Raw genomic sequence first — 24,553 nt, forward strand, 5'->3', positions numbered from 1 at the left:
TCAGTGACAGAGCTGCTTGACTCATTAGCCAGGAAGTTGGCAGGCTACTTCTCTGTAATCAAAGCCTGACAACAGCGGTATTTTTAAAAACAAATGTTTGGGAAGGATTTAAACATATGAGCAAACGGATGATTGTTCTCCGAGAAGTGGTTGATGACACATCACAAAATGTTAATTTTGTGCGTGTCTGTGATGTCAGAAATAAGTGTGAATGAGTCAGTTTGAATGGCCATGACAAGTTAAAATGACTCATGGTGAAAAAACACTGCAAGTATGTTCACGTACACAGAATCATATTGATAGTATAAATACAGTCCATGATTAATTCCTTGTGGCCAACACATATCAAGCCTCCAATAGCTAATCAATTCCTCCTTCGCCTTACTCAGCCAATAATTTAGAATACAGTGGATGGTTGGAGATACTGTTGCTGTATGAGTAGAGGAGGCTTTATCCTGACAACACAGTATATATTGGCTCACACAGTATAATTGGTATTCTGAATCTGTGCTTGGACATCCCATGAGACTGCTGGCAGAGCTAGTGGTCTCCTGGCCTCCTAAGATTTCTCTCAGCGCTGTGAAATAATGTTCAATGTGTGCAACCAGTTACACAGGCCTTGAAGAGGAGAGGATTGTTTGCTTTTAAAGCAATATCATCTTTGTTTTTTCGTCAGAAAATCTCTCGCTTCAGTTTTAGGGATTGTGTTTGGTGTGAAAATGATCTTTTAAACAGATTACTAACTCTTTCTCACGGCTAAAATCAATCCAAGTAGTATCGAGTATTATGTTAATGTGACATTTGCGGGCACATGACATTAGCTTTGTGGGTCAAATTTAGGGGACTTGTACTCAAAATAAAGTGCAGGTGCGACATCAGAAAAAAGTCTAATTTTCTGTCACACTGGCAGGTGTTACTGTTTTGTATTTCGAGCCTTTGGCAGCCAATTTGTAACATGTAGGAACATAAAAGAGAAATGTGCAGATGCAGATTCTTGTCAGAGAGCAGTTCGGTCTCAAGTGGCGTGCGCAGACTCTCTAAGGGGCAGGGGTGAAAATTAAAAAATGTCATCTGTTCTGCATGTGTTAGCATGGGCGCTATATATATGGGCGCTATATAGATATAATATGTTGGAATTCTCAAAATACGACCAGACCTTTGTCATTTATTTGTTGAGTTGCGTATGTGCAATATCCCAAATGTTTCCAACAATGTTCTAAATCAGAAAATCTACAAATGTCCTGAAGGTATTGATGTGTTTCATTTGGTCGCTTGTCGCTAGGAGAGAGTGACGGATTGAGGAAGGAAGTAGGTGAATGTTTGTGAACATTTCTGCCTGAGTCACATCAGATAAATGTTTTTGTCAGCCGTGGTGGTTCTTTAATGGTGTATTCAACATAAGCAAAGTGAGTTTAACTGCAGGATCATTTGTATTTATTTATAAGTGTTTATTCAGCCCAAACTAGCAGCCAGGCTATTCAACTGGATGTCAGAATTAAGATAGCGAGCGTGTTTGAATTCAGGTCAACCACTGAACTCAAAACTCACCAGAGACTCCAGTTCCCTCTCTTCTTTTACCCCTCTTCTCTCTGTAACGTTACATTCATGAAGAAAAGTTTCCCATCCAGCTCCAGTCAGCTGTCAACATTACCGTACATAAACACCCAACAATGGCGGTCAGCTCACTGCTGCAGTCGGGTTGAAAAACAGTAGTGAAGGTAAATTCACTTTGTAATCCAAAAAGTTGAGAACTCATCTCTGACCTCTCCTCCAGTCGGTGAACTGCTCTGGATGCAGCTCGGGCTGTTTATTCCTTCCAGAAGTCAAGCTCTGCACCCAACTCGCTCTGATCAGCAGCGGCAATGTCCCCTGCTCCACCTCCCCCCACACACAACGCCCATCTTGTGTGTTTAAATTAAAGGGTAGGTACATACATGCCAAAATATAGACACGAACATGTCTGTATCCCAACCCCCCCAACGCAATACTCATAATGACTATTTCCCCTCCACATTAAATGCTGACCTATGGTACTTATTTTCTTCGTTTAATGACTGTGTGGGTGTACAGACTGTGCTCGCCTGACCTCCTGATTCATTTTGAAGTCCCTGATAGGGGAGGCTAGACCTTTATCTTTCCTACTGGTTCATGAACTCTGGTGGACAGGGCTCTAATTAGCAAGAATAAGTGAGAATGCCTGTGTGGGTGTTTGGGGCCTTGCAGTGAGACACGACAAAGGTAGCTGTCTTCTTATGACAGAAGGCAAAGACAAAAACTGCACTGTACACTAAGCTTCATCTGATAATAATAAATAATATACTTCTGCTGCTGAGCTAACATTAATGCCACAGGTTCGTACACAGTCAAGCCCTTAATTCCATACTTATATTAATACTTATATTAATACTTATGTTTAATTGGTCCCATCCAAAATTTTACGTAGCAGATGACACCACCCCGAACCGTCCCATACAGAGGCTACCTGCTAACTCAGCAGGAGCACTGCCTAGTAAAGTGAGTTCATTGGCCAAGTTTCATTGAGTAGTTTCTTGCCAGCTGATGACATTAACAACAGCTGATGACGTCTGCCAGTAAAATGTGTTATCTCAGCAGATAGTCTCCAGATAAATGAGAAACTTGTTGCTGTTGTAAATGCAGCAAAATGTTGACCATAGGGAAAATGAAAATGTAGTTCATCATGAAATTTGATTGGAAGTAAGGCTCAGATTGTTTGTACTGAATCAATAAGTGAGTCAAGCCCTGTCAAAGTAAAACATGGGTGTTTGGGGGTTCTCCACTAGAAACGTATTAACAGAATAGATGTCATTTCTTGTATTCAGGTGCCTCTTAACTGGCTATACTGGTGTTAGAAATATTATGGGTAGGCCTACATTTTGTTATTTAATCCAGAGGAAGTGTTTGGCACCAGATCACATATTTGGAAATATTAAAAAGCCATAAGTACTAGTGATATACTGCATACTTTTATTGGCTGAAAGTACATATTTGCTAACATTTCAAATAGCAAATAAATGAAATCTAAAACATTGAACCAACGATGACTTTTGCTGTTTTGTATTTGATACTTTTCAAAACCTAAAATTATCAGGCCCAGGTGTATAGACTAATGTAATGGTGGCACTGAAATAACAATGAAATATTTAGAGATTATTTTAAAAATGAAAGCTTAGCTGTAAGCTCCTCGCTGCCTTGGTAGCCATCATCCCTTCTTGGTTAATTCACTTGTCCCTTCTTTTCCTCCCTCTTTTATAGTCAAATTTGCCATGTAACTTTCCTATTTCCTGTCATGTTTCCCTTCTTTCCACCTAGTATACTTGCTTTGCACAGGGCTTTTTTTTTTTGTGGAGACGTTGTGTGACCCAACTTAACTCAGCTGCCTGACATCTAGGCATCAATGACCAGATAACGTTAACGGCGTGCTCATGTGTCAGTCTGCCCTGGTGTAAGGTCACAGTGTAAACTTGGTATAGAACTTCCTTTATTTGGTCATGTTCTCAATGAGCAAGCAGCCTGGATTTGATAATGGAGCACTGAAAAACTCGAGTGCGCAGTGGATAGACCGATGCATTTTCAACATGGTCAAAGCCTTGTGTAAGCCTATTCATGCTAAAAGACTGTATTGTGGTATTGAGTATAGTCATGTCTTACCATTTTGCCTTTGCAGGCATTGTAATCCATGGTGAAGCCTGTTTGTTCTTGGACCTACAGCATGTACAATCACACTGTGTCCTGGCACCCACTCTGTAAACACTGTATCCTAGAGATGGAGGGGCAAGGTGGGCTGACAAGATACAATTCAGAGCCTGCAGATCTCAGTACCGAATGCATTGTGTTAAATCAAAGACAAATGTTAGTTTGAATTTTCAAGTGTACATTGTGTCCCCACCCGTCAAACCACAGAGGATAAAACAGGATAGAAACAGAGGAAGCAGTGGTACAAGTTTCTCCTCAATTTCTCTCATTTGTTATGAGACGTGATGATTAGCTGAAAAGACGCCTGACCTCTAACTGTTGAGATTGTAAAAAGTGTAACTAATCACCCTTTAAATAAAAACATCTCCTCTCAGCTACAGTTGATGCAAGAGATGGAAATTAGTCTCCGGAGGCACATCTCTCCTGAGTTTTGCTTCTTTCCTTCCTGACATGTCTCCAACAGGATGAAGGATTCGCTGTTTCGAATTGGTTAACACTCGTAAATGTGTCAAATAGAGAGAAGTCTAGCAAATCACCTCACCAATTTTGGTTTCACTCAAAAGCTCAAGGCTAGTATTGATGCCAGTCTGGCCAGTGGTTTATGTGACAGACAGCTGAAAGCACACAGCAGCCTATTTTATTTTTCCAGCTTCTGTGTCATTCTGCTTTGGCCATCTGTACACACCGCTCTGGTATTTTGTTTTCTATGCCCAAAAACTGAGCTCTTCAAAAACAGTCTCTGCAGAGGATGATGTGGAAAGGCCGGCATTGTGTTTTAGTGAGGATGGGACAAAACAGACCATTTGGAAGACAGTGGTACGAGACTCTGTTAAGGGCTGTAAAGTTAAGATGAACAACTTTCTATCTCAATCGTTTAAAAATGCTGATCATACAGTCGTTATCAACCTGTATTTATGCTGATTTTGTCTTCACAGGCATACATTTGCAAATGTCGTAGTGCAGCAGCAAAGGAAAGCCTGGCTAACAAGTGTGCTTTATGAGCAGTGATTGTGCAAACGGTGAAACGGTATCGGAGAATATGATGCTCAGAAGGTTTAACTTGCTGAGACTCAGCAGAATAAGTGACACAAATTGGCTGTGATGCCTTGTTTTGTTTTGGCAGAAGTAGATTTATAAAGATAAAGGTGTTAATGATGTTTTTGTTTTTTTTATCAGAGCTGATGTTTCAGCCTTGGTTTTAGCCTTGTACTTACCTGTATTGTTTGGATATATAGATAAAGGTGTCTGTGATGTCTGTTAAGAGCTGATGTTTAACTTTTTCTCCATATCTATTAGAAGTCTACCAGAATTAATGTGTTTTTTAACATTTTAGAAGGTGTTTGCTGTGAATATTTGTAAGATTTGAAGCAGTGTTTTTCTCCTGTCACAATCTTTCTTCAAAGTTTTTGGTCACTCAAGGTCTCTGTATTGTTTGTTGCCACCCCAGTGGTGGAGGATAGCTGTCTGATCACTATCACATGTGTCATTAGGGTGTGGCCTAGATGAAATATCAGTGCCTGTGACTATGGTTGTTGATCTTGAGGAAGGCTTGAGGACTGAAACACCATCAGAATAAAAAGAAAAATGCATATGGAGGCAGTGTGTATGACACTATTATCTGCCACTTCCAGTCCACTTCCAGTGATTAGCTTCTCTCTACAGTGCTTGGTGTGTGTTACTTTCCTATAACTTATTTTTTTGTTCTGTGAAGAGGACAACAATTAAATTTTACAATTTTCTTCCAGCTCCAATTTTTTTTTTGCCACTGGAGAGAAAAAAGACCTGACGAGTTATTCTGAGGATTCACATCGCATTCACATGTAAACAGGGTTTCTGGATGTTGCTGGCTTGGTGTGGAAGTAATCTCAGTCTGTGTTTGTTGGGGGGCTTTGCATTGTTTACTCAGTGGCCATATTTTCAAGCCTGCGTTATTGTCTTTGAATTTCAGCTGTGCTCGTTAGCAATCTGTGCAGCTGACTCAGGAGACTTGAATTTTATCCTGGCAATAAGACATTTCAAATTGGTTTAGACATGCAGCAAGAAGTTGTAATAAATTATGGTTGTGAGGTGCTTCAAAAGAAATGTGTTTTACTCTTCTGAGTAGTGCCATGCATGAATTTGGTTTCACCCAGCAGCTGGGTTAATCGGAGGTGTGCTCATGTCTGTTCAGGTTGTGATGCAGGTGTGAAATTGCCACAACAACAGCTGTAGACAGAGTATGCACTCTATTGCCTTAGAAAGAGCAAGAAAATATGTTATAATAATGTAATAGATTAGTTTGTAGTATATGTAGAATAAAACATTTTGCTTCCTAAGTGCCTCCTTTCTAACACTGGTCACCAGCTGAATATGTAGTCATGCACGCTAAGTGCTCCTCAGTGGGAATCCATGGTGTGTTTGGGGGCATTGTGGGTGGCTTTAAAAATGAGTCACAGACGAACCAAGTACCTTAGTGGAAATTTCACACAACCAAACAAAAGGCTTGAGATCAATTCACCAGTGTCCACCCAAGAAGTTTTCCATTTTAAAAGAAACTAAATTGTACTGGTCAAAGAAATAAAATATTGCAGACGAGAGTTGGCCAGACGTTGAGTGGAGAGACAAAATTGAATGTGGTTGTCATGAAGCTCTGATCTGATCTGAGTTTGTGGAGACATTTCGCTCTGAACCAGAAACAGACTGACGTACTGACAGAGGAACAGTATACTCACCCCCTTGCGGTGTTACCCTTTTTTAAAAAATACTTTTTTAAATGCGTTTTTAACACATAAAGCTCCATAACTTGTAAGTAGATTTCCATAATCAGAAGAGATTACAGAAGGGACGTTAATGACACTTTGAGTAATGAGGGTGAGGAGGGACGAGCCACTAAGCAACTTCTTTATTTCAACCAGTAATTAGTTGTTAATTAGTTAATTAGTTTCTCCCATCTTGCAATGTGTAGGTCATTTTTCTAGTCTTAATAGAAAAGTCACTCCATCTCCTGAATGATTTAAAAATGTGTATATATTTCATATTTCAGTATATCCACAAAATGTCTATTGTATTGATATGTATGTGCAACTATTGTTATTGTTATTTTTTTTGTATTTTATATACCAAGTGATACAGAATCGAAGGGAAAAGCAAAAAACACCACCACTACATATCAATTAATTAATTAATTAAACATGCATACATGAACATGCAAATTTCAATAAACAGTATGTTACACGCATGCATTCATACACACAGATGAAGCAGAGATTGTTAATCATACAAAGTCAAGGTAACTGTTCAGACAGACGAGAAGTGAAACGTGGGGCAGAGGTTGTTTTAAGTGTGCAGCCAAGGTGATTTATTATTCAGCCAATGCCTCAAAATTAATAATAGATGAATAATTGAGTTTTAGATGAAGATTTCTCCCGCAGATGTTTTCAGTCAACAGAGCTTCAGCCCTGTACTGTCTGAGGTGCTTCTTTAAACCCTCGTCAGTCAGTCAGACTTGGTGTTCTAATGTGAAGGAGCATAAAGCCGTGTACAGTATTTTGGCTTTACCTCGTAAGATTCCTCCCCATCTTCAGAAAAGCAGACTGGTAGCATAGTGACAGTCCCTTTGCTTAATTGCTGAGTCTGTGCTCGTAGAAATATTCAGGTGTCAGATTGGAGATTGCAGCTGAAGTGACAGCTGTGTCCAGTGAGCGTCAGAACGTTCTCTCCACCTGCTGTTGGAGTGCGTCCACGACCCGTTCCCATGACAGAGGGATGGAGAGGATTCAGCTCCCTGGTGTGAAGCATGGAGTACTATGAACAAAAATAAACTCTAGCTTTATATTTAACAGCATTGTGACACTCCTGTGCGTCACCTGTTTTGACTTGCTTGTGGAATATTTCCCCTTTGCAAACTGTTAACCTGCACGAAACCGGTGGTTTCCTACCCCTCATTGTTCCTGGTGATGTGGCCTGTCATATCTTAATTGCCAGACCTCCTAAACCTCTCCAGCTCAACGACTGCCGTTATTATGCAGCTCAGTCACTGTCCACCTGTTTCTGTAGTAACCACGGATAGAAAAAGCAGAGTACAAAACAAAGCCTTCAGGCTTGTGTTTGCTGCTACACCTCTTGTTTTTGCTTCTAGCAGGTAGCAAATGCCTGAGATGATTTGTAGCTGCTGCAACTGCTGTGGTTTGTGAAATGTTTAGCGATGTTAAACTGGATGGATTTATAAACGTCTATCAACCACTTCAATGCCTCTTACCTCTCTGTGTGTCTTCCAGTAGGGCATAAATTAATTGCAAAAACTAAATGTCAGATGTCTCCTGGTTAAGAAATGTTCTGTGGTCATAATTGGTAGACGAGCTGGCATTTACTGTAACGGCACACATATTTTTACCTGTCATAACATACACATAAGCTCCGTCATAAACATTCATTTAATGCCAAATTTGCAAATATAAATCATACTGCGATTATTTAGATACTATCAAGTAATGATTTTCATAGGAATGGTGAATTCTGTTTTTCATTTTCACTGAAAAATATATAAAAATGATGATGATGTGATATTTGCTGGAGTCTGCACCGACCAAGCATGTTCCCTGATGTCTGGAAAATGTGATTTGTAGCTCGGGGCATCTCTGTAGCACCACAGCGCTTCATTTATAATAGTACGTTGTGACAAGTTTTACCTTTTTATAGAACAAATTGCAGCTCCTGAGATTTGGATATTGCACTCGATTAATTGTGCAGCTCTAATGCAAATAAAAAAAACAGAATTTTTAAATGAATTGCCTGATAGTGCTAATCTCCTGTTCAGCTTTCTTTTTGTAAAATATTAACATGCAGATAATGGCCAGAACTGCAGCTGAATACAGATTCTGTAGTATTACACCAGCCAGGTTGATTGAAGTGATTTAAGGGAACAAACGAAAGGACAGACAGGAACACAAACAGGCTGAGAGAGCAGAATATATGAATAATGATTTACACCTTATGCCACATTTTTCTGACATCGTCATACAACAACTTGTCATTTTATTGCACAAAATAGTTGCATAGTCTCTTAGCATATTCCTACATTTTGGTCAGACTGCTGTTTTTGAGATGTAACTTGTTGTAGTGGGAACATCTAACCAGACAGCACAGTGAACACAGCAGACGGGCAGTGAGCAGATGTGAGGTAAGGAGGGAAAGAGTGTGGGTGTTTTAGGATCCATTGAGGCAAAGCTCAAAGATTTTTCAGGGGTGGAGATGAGAGGGAGTTTGTGAGGGTATCATAGCAGGAAGGTAGCCAGCCTGTCAGCCAGCTGACCCGCCTCTGTGGTTTGAAGCTGCATCTTTTCTGATGTTGCTGACAAGTAGGAACTGACATCAGGTGCAAAGGTTGAGAAGCTTCCTCTCCAACACCTCCCTCTTTTGTGTTTTGGCTTTCTGTTGTTGTGAGGGAGGGATCGGTGTCTGCTGCGGCGGCGATGCTGGCAGGCTGTGAGCTCTGAAAGCATGCGAGACTGAGGAGAACTGGCAACTTTGGAGTTGCCGTGATTTATAGAAGAGATGCTAATTCCATTTGCTGGCAAATGCAACCAAGTTTGTACACTACAGGGACCGACGGATTAGCGGCCTGGCTGATTATTGGATCTGATATTCAGCATGTTTTATTGGAATCAGTGTTCTTTTTTTTGTGTGTGTCTGATAAAATAGATTTATAATCACTGCGCAAAAACCCCAAGAACCCAGAGATATTATTGCCTGAATATTCAAAGCTTGTGATAGTGATACGCTCCGATCATGTGAGTCACAGATTTCATGTTTTCCATCGGATGTCTGACCACTTTTATTTCGTTAGAATCTGGATTTCATGTCATTCAGGATACTGTAGATAGATATCCCAATAAAATTACAACATTGGCTCTTACATTGTTGAGTGCAAGTATAAAATAGCATACAGTGGAAATACTCAAGTAAAGTACAAGTTATTGTTGTCAAAAATATTAATTTATTGATACATATTGAGTCTTAATATTTGAAACAGTTTCAATACTCATTCTCTTCAGTATCAATACCCTTAGTGCCTGTGCTTTCTATCTATCTCTATCACTGGTTATTCTTCATTTTTACACTAAGGTTTATTAATCAAAAACAATATAAACATCTATTTCCAAACATCAGTCATCGCCTGTATTACTAAAACCCATATCTGTCAATCCCTGTTGAACACACACAGACAGTCCTCTATTTTTTTCGAATCTGCCACAGTTGTGCAGACCATCGTCAGCATAGGTTATAAGGCGAACATTTTTAGGTGAGAAAAGTCCCTTTAAAAGTCATTAATTATATTTTCCGTAGAACAATTGACATGATTAATGCTTGTGCGAATGTAAAGATGTCAGTGGTAAAGGAGCAATTCAGTTCAATTTTCATTTAATTTGTGTTGCATTTATCTGTTGCCAAAGCATGACTGCAGATAAAAAACGAAATGAGCAACAACAACAAAAAAGTGTGAACAACAATATTTATGATGCAGAAGTAACTGGTCTTTAAATGGAAATTCATGGTTGAGTTAAACACAATCAGTAGACACAACAGTCCAACATATTTATCCATTCAGGTATCCATATGTAGTCAAGTTAATTTTGTTAATGTAGCCCAGAATCACAATCGTATTGCCTCAGCGGGCCTTACAATCTGTACGGTGATGTAGCTGCAGTTCAATCTAAATCTATACATACAGTATCTGTTCAGCTATTCAAATTTGAATTTAACACTTTACTTGTTCTAACTTCTGACAGAATCGACCCAGCAGGACCCCGCATGGATTTTCAAACGTGTCTTATTAAATTCCACACGCTTGGTATGATGTCATTGATTGAGGGTCTTTGGTTTGATATTGTGGGATGCAAGAAAATAGCAGATAATGTACAGTGTGTGTGTTTGTGTTTGTGTTTGTGTGTGTGTGTGTGTGTGTGACCAACAATTAGGATGCACGCCACATTTTCTTCTCAGTATCCTCTCAGTAAACTTAATCTCCTGATGGGACTGATTACAATATTAAAATAACCCTACCCGCAGCATAAATCAGTGCACACTCTTCTCAATCTGGGTTCATGAAATGTCGGCCTCCAGATAAAGGAGTAGTTTGAATAGTTCTTTCTGTCATTCTCCTACGTACGTACACTTTAAATGCAGATGAGAACCAGGACAATCAGCTCTACTGTCAAGGATAAATGTCCTCCAGTGACACTTGATGATAATGAGTTTGAAAAGATGATCTCTGAAGTGCTGAGAGATGCAGTTTTGAGGTGTGGAGGTGTTGTGTGGGACAATCTTCCAAGGCTTCATGAATTCCTCAGTATAGTGTATGTAGTGTTAAAAGAAATGGATGATATTGCCTCATTCTCAGTCTCTGAGCACCGCATTTGTTCCCAGCTTGTTAGGCAGCAATTACCTTCAAGCAGCCTTGAATTTTGAATGGACTTTGTCCACAAGCTCACACTTCTGAAACAGAAACAGTAATGGGTACACATAATAGCCTCACTTTCATTCTAGAATTGCTTTTTAATGTGTTACGGAGAAAAGTGTGAAAATCATTTATTATATTAAATGTCAGTCTGTGGAAACTCTGGAAAATTAAGGTTTTTCTTTCAGTATCAACGAATGCCATCACTAAAGGTGATGTTTTTATTATTTCAGCATTTCTGACTAAAATAAATCCTCTATTTTTAGACTTGTAAGGGCAGCTTTAGTTGAAAGCAACAGTGTTGTCCCTGCTCATAGCTCACAATCAGTGTATGTGGCATGACAGAGCTTGTAGCCTCTTCACTTTGATGCCTTTGCTGTCTTATTAAACCAGGAGAGGTTGTTGGTCTTCCTTTACATCAAAGTGGATTGGTGTTAAATACACCAGGTGTGCCTTGGGATCAAGAGTCTGTAGCAGCACGACTATCCAGCTGTGCTCTTGGTCATTTTAGATGGCTACTCACAAAAACATGAAGAAGTGATGGCAAATATTACAGAGTAGTACCTCTTAATGTGAGTAGTACCTTGAATAAATAACAAACCTCTGCCTTTCTACAGCATTCACTAAGCTGATTATAGCTGACCATGTTTAATTATATATTAAACCTGTGACATTTGGCATAATTTATTCTCAATGTTTGTAGCAGGAATGATTATTGATTCCACTCTTCCTTCTCAGTGATATCCAGCCCAGTCATCAGGAAAAAAGTATTGAAGAAGTATGTTTCTGCAATAGGTTCACATTTGTATGTGTCATGGGCTTCGTACCATATTGACATAGTAGTGACAATCGATGAAGGCTGGAATATTGATTTCTTTTGTCCATTGTGATTTAGTCTGTACCAGCTGCACCCAGGAGAGAAGCACTGCTGTGCACGGGGAATCTTCAGTTATTTACATATATACATACGTAAATATTCACTGATATACACACATATTTTTTCAGGGGCATACATGAACCCACGTGCTTTTCTTGGGGTTGCTTGTTTCTCTGCTATGTTTTATAGCATCTTTTAGCTCATTTTTAGTTTTACAGCCTACAACATTATTGTTTTGACTCATTCTCACTGATCTCATCATCCCTGTTGTTCTCAGTGGAAACAGCTCTCAGTCATAACTGCACCTAAAGACAGACGGACAAAGTCTGCGATTAACTGGTGAATACTGTGGAGTATTTCTCTAAGGAGATGGTGGTGGAGATCTGAACAGAGCTAAAACGCGACAGAATATTGGACTTAGATTCATTGTGTCAGTAGGAATGCAACTTCAAATTGATGCTAAGTTTGCTTCATGTCTAGTGGATATGTTAACATAGTCACAATATCAACAATCTGATAAATGTCAGCAGACAGCATTAGGTCCCCAATTTAAACTGCACAGGTTTGACACTTTTAAATCTCAGATGGTTGGCACCAAGAAATGTGATGAAGTTAGAGAATAATCAAGACAGTTCTCCTCATGTATTCTTCGTGCTATTAATTAACTGATCTCACTCTCTCTTGAACTCATCTTTTCCCTTCTTGTACTCTATCAGTGTCTTTTATCACCATTTTTCTCTAACCTACAGTCAGTACAGGATATTCCTCTTTCAACCTGCGTTACCCATTGAGTCTCAGTTGAAAGGTGAAGTTGCTCTCAGGGCCTGCAGGAAATTTGGATAATAGTTGTTTGTCAAATCACTTAAAATTTGTTTAAATTAGCTCAGGAAAAATATATTTTTACATGGGTTTTACCCTTTTGTAATTATGGTTTTTATATTTTTTATTGGATTTTTATTTTTAAACGATTCATAAATGTGAAATATGTTAATCCTGCTAATCTTTTATTCATCTCCATCCTCTCCTCCATAACTCTGTGCCACTTGTGGATGTGTGTGGGATATGCCTCTGGAGCTTGTTGCTATGGTGAAGCATCATGGCATAAAAATGAGAAGTGGCATTAAGTTTTTGAGAAATAAGGTTGTGTGTGTGTGTGTGTGTGTGTGTGTGTGTGTGTGCGCGTGCGTGTATGTGGATTGTGCAATTATGCATCTCCCATTCATGAGCAGACTCTGACCCTTCATTACATGGTGAAGAAGAAACTTCATACTGGTGTCTTCTTTTATAATTTATTTTATCTTTCTATACTCATGGCTAATGAAGTAGTGAGTAGAAGAAAATGGGAAAAAAAATGTCATGTGCTTTTTGCGGAGACTGAATATTATCACTATGGAGACCACAACTGTGCCAAATTAAATGAATCAATAATTTCTTATGCAATAAATAATCATATGTAAAAAATCTGACAAAAATAAAAAATAAATAACCATTAAATTGTAAACTAATCCAAAAACAGAGTTTACTCATGCTAGTTTTTATTTCAAAATTGTGTAGCCCTAAGGGGATGTTTGGGGGGGAAAAAGATCAGTTTTTATCTTACAACGCAGTTATTTTTTTATTTTACTGCTGTTTATTTAACTATACTACTGTTTATTTAACTATACTACTGTTTTACTATACTGCTGTTTATTTAACTATACTACTGCTTATTTTACGATACTGCTGTTTATTTAACTGTACTACTGCTTATTTTACTATACTGCTGTTTATTTAACTCTACTGCTGTTTATTCCTGTCAATCAAGACAAATGGGAGTTAGACCAAAGCATCAGCCAATCACCTAATGGCTCTGTCCTGTTACGATGTCTTAATCATTAATTTAAAATCATACACTTCATCTGGAGACATGATGAGATTGTCAGTATATTTATATTACTGATTACAGATTCAACACTTTACTGGACTGCTTTGTGAATTAATGTTTAACATATATTTTGAAATGTCAATTTATTCTTCTATTTAAAAAAAAAACATACACAATGTTAGTTTATCTCCTCATCAAAAGTCAGGAGGAAGCATCTGTAAATGTAACTTTTCTATTTGAATATCTAAATCTGAATAAGATAAGACATAGTAAAATGAAATCTAAAATTCATATACAGTGAGTGTAGACTATAGGGTTGTACTTCCATTGCAAATACATGACTAACTGATTGAGTACAAATACCAAAATAAAAATAGATAAGCTATAATATATACCTAACTAAATTAATGAGCATAATAATAATAATCATCATGTGGCAGTCAAGTCATTTTTGTTTGTTTACAAGTCTATTCATATAATCCAGGCCTTGATCTAATGTATGTTTATCAATAAACATTTTATTTAAAATAATTGGCAATAATCAATCTTGCTTGGTACACTAATACTGCAGTTGTCACTTTTACAATTTGAAGTTTTGTCAATAAGCCTGATATAGCATGTGATATGACAGGTGTCTTAAGTCACCCTGGGCCGCCCCTCATCTAGAATATAATACTGTCGAACCTGGTGAGAGCATGAACCATATTGCTGTGTGATTAATGGATAGTTCGAGGATTATTTGGATCTGTTTTAATATGAAGAGAGCAGCTGGTCTTCTTAAACACTTAAACAGATGCTGAGCAGCTACGGGGACGAAGGAACAAGGAACGGCCTTGATGACCAGCCGTAGATAGATGGATCATCATTATATATTGATTTGTATGCTGCCATCCCCGTTGTCCATTATGTGTTATCAAGATGTTTGCCTGTCAAGGCCTTCTGAGGATCAATATTTACTGTATTTATATATCTTAGGAGATACAAATACAGTGTACGGATCCAATTAGTTTTTTCCCTTCTGGTCTTGAATAATTTTAATATTTAAAACGTAAGTTTAATTATACACATATGAACATGCAAACAGACTGTGGTGCAGAGCCAGGGTCAAGGGTTTCTTTTGTTTTCCTTTTAGCAATTTGTCATCTGTTCTCTCTCATTCCTGACATTTAATAGGTTTTGCACTGTATGAATTGATACCCAAAGTCCAAAAATACAGAACAGACTGTTCTGTAGTGAAAGATTGCAGTCACAGCAGCTGGGAGGACAAGGTATAAAAAACAAGAACATGTCGGCCTCTCCAGTATGTTATGACTTTATAATATTTCTTAATCGTGTTTTTTATGACCATGATGTCAGTGCCATCTGCAAGTATTTTGTATGTTTGTGCTGTAAAAGAGCCAATAATTGCTAAGGAGAGAAATAAAGATACATGATGGAAGAAAGCCTGTTTAAAAGACCTGTGACTGCAGATCTGCGATTGAATCTAAGACAAGGCATTCATTTTACACAAGCCAGCTGGTGTTATCATCAGGATTTCATTCCAAACTCTAAACTTAGACACATCAATGTGAGTAAATTATTCTTTACAACACCAACACGACGAATACATGAATGGGACTGAATGGGAACTAATTTTCCATACAAGTCGTCGCTGTAAGCTCTTTTAGAGGATGTGTGTTTGCAGTAACTGTGAATCCCCCTCCTTCACAGTAAGTGTGAAGCAGTCATCAGAGGGTTTGTGAAGCTGGAAATGCAATGCTTGTGCTATGGCACAGCACCTCCATGTGTCCATGAGTCATCACTACACCTCTCTGTCACTGTTCAGTGAGTCCCCCTGTTGGGCAGGAAAATCAAACACTGCCGCTGACTGCAGCGACACAGTGATGCCACTGTACGCTGCAGGCACAGCCAGATGTTAATTAATACAGATATGGCAACTGCCAAGATGATAATGTGTTTGTCTTTGTGCATGTGTGTCTTCTCTTAAAGCAGATACGATGGTTAAATGGCCTACCACTGGGCTTTTAAATGATAATTAGTCTCCGCTGTTGCCATGGTCACGGGCAGAGGAGCGTGTGTCAGAGAAGGCAGCGTGACCGCCGCCTCCTCCTCGCAAAGATGCTGAGTTAGGATGCAAGGGTTGCACACATTCACACCACAGCTCTCCCTCTGTGTCTCTGTGTATGTCCAGGGAATTAAAAACATTCACTAGCAGTGGTCCCTCATCCAGGAAATGATCTGAGAGTCTGAATGACATGGTCAGCTTCATTTTTTCAGCAAAAAGCAATGTGTCGTGAAACGGTGTCATTAAAAGCTACACTTCCTTTTCATTTAATTTTCGGCACCCTATGGCTCACAATTTTCCCACTTTTATCTCGAGCAATTTGCTTGTCTGATTCATAATATGTAATTACTGGTTTCCAAACTAGAGCTGATGGCCGTGAGAGTGTGTGTTTCTGCAGAAACTAATTTGAGAGCTGGAGATAAAACATAAAGAAGACCGATAAGTATGAGCAGAAACAGCTCAGACACAGTGAGTCACATCATACAATCCTCTAAAGATAGATACAGGACTCGCACACTGTTCAGCACCTGACAAGACGACACTCTCATTTAACATCTCTGCCTCTCTGCTGTCTTTCTGTCAGCAGGGTGTGAGGTACAACGTGTGTGTGTCAGTCTGTGTGGGATGTTAGTTTTTAATCCCCCGTTTGAACCAAACACGGGTCGTTGACCTCTGAAAGGACAAAGTGTGCTTTTGATTCTTTTACTTTTCACGGTGCTTTGTCTGCCCACACAATGAGACAAAAACTCATTACACAGAATAGGAGTGACAGTTTTACAGTACACTATAAATACACCTGTATGTATTATGAGTCACAGAGTGTAAAACTGAGGACTAAATACACAGTTATATAAAATGATTACTTTCTTTCTTATACTTTGTTTTATTTTATTTATATGCAAACTATAAATTAACAAGACTTAAAAAAGAGAGCTATCAGGAGAAATGTTAATTGATGGATTTATTCACTTCATGTAAACATCAAATATCTTTAACTTTTTGTGAAAAGAAGACCTGTCTTACCTGTTTTGCACTTTCAGTGTTGTAAAGACTAGTAGAGAGTAATGAAGATGAAAATATATTACAAAAATTCACTGCAAATAATGTTAGAAAACAATTTACAGTAGAACTGGTGAGTCTAACTCACTGGTTTTATGTAAGCAAAATCCTATTTTTCCAACCCTGTCTCCTTGGAAATGTTTTATTAGTGTGAAATATGGACAAGGTTTTCTGCGTCTGAGAAGTGAAGCCAGTGTAAAAGTGCTTTAAACCTGCATTCTTTCTAATAACCAGCAGGGGGTGACTCTGTCTGATTCTGTTGTAACTTATGAGAAAATGACCCTTCTTCTCACTTGATTTATAACCTCAGTCAACATTTTTCTCATGAGTTTATGGTCTCAATCCACACTTCAAGTCTTGAAGTGAGGATAAAAAAGAGGATAAAACAGGTTTGCCTTAGGCTGTAACAATAAATGTACATAACAATAAAAAAGTTGAATAATGCTGTATTCACTGCAAGTGGATAGAGTATTGCAAGGTTGCCTCTTTATGTTAATGCAAAACGTAATTAATCTGCATCACGTTTCCCTCAAAACATATCTGCTTTTTCAAATTAGTTGTATATAAACTAGGAGACAGGGCTGATATCTCACAGTTCAAAGCTGAGGAAGGTTTGATTCTAGGCTACTTCAACCAACAAAAACAAGAAGTACGCTCTTAACAGCTAGAAAACAAAAATCACGGATTGCATCTTTAACAGCTGGAGAATGACTTTGTGAGTTTAGGGCGTAATTTGTCCAGAAATATAAACACATCTGTATATACAGAGGGAAAATGTCGGGGATGACTCATCAGTCCATATTGGGATTTGTGCCTCTAACTATACTAAGCTGTGCATCTTTGTCCGTTGCCCGTGGATACAAGTGGTTTCCAAATAGAAACCCTGCCATAAACACCAATTTAGCAAAGCTCAAGACATACTGTGTAGCCTATGTTCAGGTTGTCACACTGAGGCGTTGAGTTAGATCTCTGGGTGCTATTAAAGCAGTGTTTCTGTAATGTTTAGCAAATATCTTATTAATTGTGTGTCTTTTTCAGCTTGCAACAACCTTTTTGGCGTTTGTTGCCACAGATTTTGAGACATGTTCCTTCTTTCCTTAAATGTTTGTGTAATTTATGACATCACCCAGTCTAGATTTATGATTGTACTGAAGTCAATACTAAATCACCAAGTATCTCTGTGAAACTGTTTAAGGAGAGATAAATTAGTTCTGCACATTTCAGTGTTATCTCTACAGTCGGATCAGATTAAGATACTTGTATAAGGAACTTTTTTAAAATCTCATCACAACGGACGAAATTGTGTATTGTAAGCTTTCCTGATGACCATAGGGTTTTTACAGTGTCAGTCGTATACTGTACATACACACACAGATAAAGCTGTGCTGGGGAAAGGAGGAGGATGCAGAGGAACTTTGGTGTATTGAAGCAGTCCATCTGGTTGCCTCACTGGGACACTGGGACACTGTTTCATCCAGCGTGACATTTTCTAATCCAAATCATGTTTTATGCATGGCCTCTGTTGGGGCACAGAGATGAGATACAGGGATTTGTGTTGATACAAGGACTCTGTATGCATGTGCGTGCGTTTGTGTGTGTATTAGTTGCCAGCCTACCGATTCTTTAGCAGAGTTTCACTTTCTGCTACAGTCTTGCACACGCACAGCCTCAGGTCCACCTGGTCTGATGTGATGCTATTAAGAAAGGGGTCCCCGAAAATTTGACTGAAATACAAAGCAACATTTTCCACAATTTGTCGTAACCAGCAGAGACCACATTGCAGACATTAGAGGGAATCAATAGCGGGTACACATTAGATTTACTCAATACCGGACTCAAGCCAATATGCTCATTCACTTTTCATTCTTTTCATGCAAAAGCTCACACACAGACAGTCACTCCCTCTCCCTCCGAGGCTGTGAGATTTAATTTTCACTCACACTCGCAGACACACATAGTCCCTCTGTTTCTCTCGCTCTCTCATTCTAAGATTTACAACTCCCCTTAAAATAAAGGTGCCACTGTTTTTGCCTCACAGCGACCTTCAAAGGATGGCTTTTTTTTTGCGTTTAGCCACCTCACATTGCTCTGAAAAAGTTTGTATGAAGACAGGTTTGAGGACATCTATCTATAAATGATGATATCATCCACTGAACTGCGGCTGGAACGTCACGCTGCTGCAGCTGATTCATAGAAAGCCTCAGTGAGCTTTTCCTGGCTTTTAATCAGTCAGTCTATATGTGTCATCAGGTTTTCCTGAATTGTATTTTACACGGTTGTTTCTTTGTGGTTTCGTTGTAAAATTACGAAGCAGTGCGGCAGCCTGGCACTCCAGTATGAATTGAACAATCAAATGTTATCTGATTATGACGGAGATTTGGAAACGGTTTCTCAAGCCTGTGAGGCGCAGTTTGAATATGCAATGTAATCACAGTTTTGAAAAGGCTGGAAAGCATTTGTAGCTGCCAAGTACAGTTCAATGTGTGTGTCTGGACACTTCCCTGAGTGAGAAGAAGGAACAATAGCTCACTCGCCTTTTCAAGTGAATCTTTTTGTCCATTAGAAAGGTTTTCTAGTATTTGCACGACTTAAAAATGTGTTAGTTTACTTCTGTTTTCCTATTATGGTCCTGCCTTCTAGTTTCCCTTTCTCTCAAATCATTTGCAAATGAAAATGGTGGTGCATACAGTTAAGCACATTAGAGCTTCATAAGCCCTTTATTTCTGTCCAACATCGTGTTGCGCCATCTGATATCACCCATTCATTCCTCTGATATGCATAATTAAAGAGGTGAGCGTCCGCCTGATGCAGACAGGGCTTTCTTACAGCTTACACCAACTTACTGTTGACAGGATCCTTTGGCTTTCCTCCAGTCTCCAGAAGTGCAGCATGCTCCCATGTGGGATATGACGTAATGTAGATCCAGTTAGTGACTCACTCTTTTTGTCCTAATTCCCGCATTTCAAGGCTGAATATGTCATAAGAGTTTGATGAGGCAGACCCATTTCAAGGCTTCTCCAAATGTGGCTTAAAAATGAAACTAGAATCTGGAGAACAAAACCAATTACTCTGTTGCAACTTACATCACAAACCTACTGCAGGCTGGTCGTTATTAATGTGTGTTCTGGTTGTTCTTGCATACTCGCTTAGTTGGGAAATCTCACCTGATCAAAATGTATTTCTCACAAAAACCTGATAAATGGCTGTTACAACTGGACAAAGAAAAAACTACTGCTAAGTGTTCATAATGGAAGCCAGGTACAAACTCAAGTGTTTGTTATTTCAATGTTATTGTCACCACATAGGGTGAAGCAATTCTTCCCACACAGGAAACAAACCCGCCCAGTCACTTCAATTTGCATACATATAACACGACTTTATACTTTCAATTTGCGTGCAGTACCTGGGCCAAAGTCCAATTTTGTGTGCAGGTGATACACCACTCCTTAAATTATGTGGAAAACAGATGCGTCCAAACATAAAAAGTTCAGTACAGACAGTATGAGAAAACTGATGTGTTTTTTGAGCATTAATGCATGTAAACCTGTTCTAGTAGTAACCCAAAATAAAATTATGAACCTGAACATTTGCATAATATGTCTCCTTTAAATGAAAGAGTTGCTGTATCACCTGCGCACAAAATTGGACTATGAGACATGCACAGCACACAATTTGAAAGTGTAAAGTCGTATCATTTGTACCCAGATTGATGAGCCAGGGTTGAACAGGCACATATTTACCAGTACCTTGAAAAAATTTATTTACTTTTTATTCTCGCAATGTCCATCATATGTCACAAATTTTACTATAAACTCAAATATCCAGTTTACCACAGGTATTTACCACCTTATTTGCCATTATGTTCTGCAATATATGTGAAGTGTCATATGTGATGACATGTGTGAGGGTGATACTGAGTGAGGAATGGCCATCTTGAAGAGGAGGTGCAACCCTTCTATTTCCCAAAGTCTCTAACTTAACAGGCGTATTCCTTCGAAGGCAAAGCCCCTGATTTGGGACGCATGGCAGCACATGGTTGCTGCGAATCCAGTGTATCAGAGGTGCATCAGCCAGAAAAGATGAAGCCACTCGTCTGCCTGACCCATGTAGTGTACACTATAAAACACAAGTAATATACTGTATGTTTGTTTTCAGAAAAACATGGACACAAAGTTTGTTTTTGCGTGTTTGGAACAGCTTCTCTGCTCTCTTTGGTTGATTTGTATGTGATAAAAACTAGAGAGATACAGTAGATGTTACTCATCAGTGGGCACATGTCCTTCATGCCTGATCAGGCTGCTATATTATTAAGGCTGTGTGCTCTGCAGCTGTGTTGCAGACAGTCTGACTAAGACAGGCGGACACAAGCCAGAGATCCATTTTCACATCAGTGTGTGCCTTCCATGCCAGGACCATTATTATAATTACTGATACTGCTGGCCTCCTGTTACCAACAATAAAATGCCTCTGGGAAAACTGTACAAATTCTGTACTGGGAAAATCTAATTTGTCGTGAGGATCTTATCATTTGCTGTTTAATGCTTTAATGGCTATTAGGCCGGAGGGAAAAGGGATAAAGAAGGAGAAAGAAAACACTCTGGTCTAGTAAGGAAGGAGAATATACGTCGTTTGTTTCTCTGAAATTATATGAAAGTCAGCCTCCCTCCCACTCCTAACTCTCTCATGACCAGAACCGAACTTCAAAGTCGTCCTTTCAGCATCAAATATTAAGCAGGGTGCTGCGCTTACACCTGTTCCTCAGCGGAGTGGCTTGTTCCATTTGCTGCCACTTTCATCACACCAGCTGATATGCAGGGTACACATCATTAACCACGGGGGCTCTTTGACAGGCAGTTACGTTGATTGACAGTCATCTATATTTATCTCACTACCAGTTATCAGTAACTTCCGTTTGTAATTGCCATTTTTAAAGGGCAACTCCACCATTTTTACGCTAAAGTGTGTTTGCAGGACTTGGGGAGGAATACCGCATGTGTGAAAAAAGAAGTATAAAGCTGATAAATAAACGTATCAGACTACATGCAGCTTCCTCTGGAGCCACAAAAGGCTTTAAACTACTTTTTCCACATATGCAGAAGTATTCCCCAAGAGCTATAAACACACCTGAGGGTTGAGTTACCCTTTGATGAATCTTTATATAGAATCATGTTCCCTCTCCCCACTTAAGTGCCTTGCTCAAGGGCTTTGGCAGAGCTGATGCTTGCTGACACCCTCAGTTAGACAAGTTGTCTGCCTAATTACAGTGCTTCTCAAATCCGGGGATAATTGCACCTACGAGGAGTGATGATGATGATGCAGGCTTTTTTTTTGCTTCGGTTACTTAACACAATAATTTTGTAATGAGATAAATTGCAAAACCTAAAAGGAACATGGGTCTCCTGGGTTGAGCGCACCAATCTCTCTTTTAATCTCTCTGAGTTTGGTGGGATAAAACTGTTGTTTTTTGTTTTTTTGTTTTTATCGTGTAGTGGAGTTACGATTTCATAACTCGCAGAAGAAACAGCAGCAGAGTTGTGTAGGAGGGACATCTGACTTTACTGCCCACTTCAGCACAGATACAAACTGTTGTAAACATGCCTTTCAGTACAGTAATAGTTGAGTAACAAACTCTTTATTAGATAGGTTAACAATGGAGAGCCCAGATTCAACAAAGAAGTGAATAATATCCTCAGGAATATGTGACCCACTCGAGTCGCTGTCATCTGTTTTATTGAAACATCACAATTGGTGTGTGACATGGTGGAAGAAACTATGTGCGACAAATCGATCTGTTTTATGAAAGCAGATTTATTTCGCTGTTGTCCGCTCTGTATACACTTTCTTTCTCTTTGAAACACCTTTGTGGCTTGACATTTTTCAAAGGCCATACCGTTAGAGAATGCAATCAATGTTTCATTATGTTTTCAGTGAAGCAGTTGCATAAGGTTTGAATGCTGTCAGTACCAGAGAAGAATAAAATCTAGTTCTGAGCCAATGTGTCTTATTTATTTTTTTTGGATTGGCTTTACAGTGCATTGAGCCGTTTACCTGAAGAAACATTTGCAATTGTTTGGTTGTTTTATTTCAGGCCTACAGTGTCTGTTGACAGCATGTGTTGTCAATAGTTGTGGAAAGCATTTGAAGGTGCTATTTGCAAGAAAGTTGACTTTTGAGTCTCATTTCCAAACTCGTCAACCTGACGCTTTGGGATGGCAGCCAACCCGTCTTACATCCCAGAGCATCAGTTTTTGGCGAGTTGGGAATGAGACTCAAAAATCAGCTTTTCTTACAAATAGCACCTTTTTAAATTTTGAAAAGCTAAAGAATAAAATCTTTAGATTTCAGATTTTTTGTTATGGCAAGTCTGTGAACTTGCAAGCAACAGTTGATTTAGCAGATTAGGGCCAGAGTGTTGCCAAAAAACACACCTCGCATTTTGGATTTCTTTACAGGCTATTCCGCTTTAGGAGAAGTTGCATCACAATTAGTACATTCACAGGAGGGTTGTAGTAACAGAGAGTCTCTCTCGCTCTCTCTGCAGGGCATGTGTGATTGACAGTAGACTGGAGGGGAAGACTGAGGGCAGATTATCCTGTCCACTAGCTAATCGATCCAAATGGCGTCATTCTCTCGCATGGTTAAAGACTAATAAAAGTAGCCAATAAAATGCTAAAATATATGGATATATGGCTGTTAATATACCTGGAAGAACCGCCCAAGTAAATCATATGTGTGGGAAACACTTTTCTGTATAAAAAAACATCTGGCGCATCAGGCAAGTAGTGTAAGGTAAGAAATATAAAATAAGATATAAAGTGAGAAATCTTTAAAATGAGTAGTGAGTGTGAGATCAGAATTTGTGTTTTAGTAACCGACCCAGCACTGCTTTTAAAGGATATTAAGTTAGTCATTGTTATCTATTATGCAGGCAAATTCTTTTATATCTGGCTTGTTGGTTAATTCAACACATCAGTCTTTAATTTTAATGTTTTAAATTAAAAAGATTGATGTGTTAAAAGAAACAAACCAAAGATTTAGCCTTGAACTTTATATAACTCAGACAGAAATGTGTCTGTATCTCTTTAGTCTTCCACTCTTTTCTTCCTGGGTTACTTTGGCAGTCTACCACTGAACACTATCAGCAATGCTTTTCTTTCTTAGGCTTACAATAAATAATTGAGGGAAGATGCATGAATGAACTCCATAGTGACTCCACTGTTTGACTTGTCGTCGCCTAAATAACATCCGCGCAATCCTGAATTCTATATTACAGCTTCACCACGCAGCACAGTGTGTCTAATCTGATCAGCACATGATACGAGTGCTGACCTTGGGATAATGCAAGCGTAATGCATGCTTCAACACACTACAAATGCCTCGGCAATAATAGATGTGTGTTTGTGCTTGGGCGCGTTTGTGTTTCTCACAGTGGTTTGGTGCATTGAATGTCCTGAATCCATGTGAATATATAATAAGGATTGGTGCAGCAAACACAAGGATGATGAAATGCAGCAAATGCAATTTAGCCTGAGGTTGTTT

The 24,553-nt window shown here is 38.9% G+C and overlaps 1 protein-coding gene across 2 annotated transcripts in view; it reads left to right on the top strand.

Annotated features, from left to right (window-relative positions):
* The window catches only part of tub (TUB bipartite transcription factor), a 55,103-nt gene that overhangs the window by 1,779 nt on the left and 28,771 nt on the right, over window positions 1-24,553 (top strand). The gene's annotated exons all lie outside the window — the stretch shown is intronic.

The sequence above is a fragment of the Pagrus pagrus genome, assembly GCF_965226575.1.
Source record: "Pagrus pagrus genome assembly, chromosome: 1".
Classification (NCBI taxonomy): Eukaryota; Metazoa; Chordata; class Actinopteri; order Spariformes; family Sparidae; genus Pagrus; species Pagrus pagrus.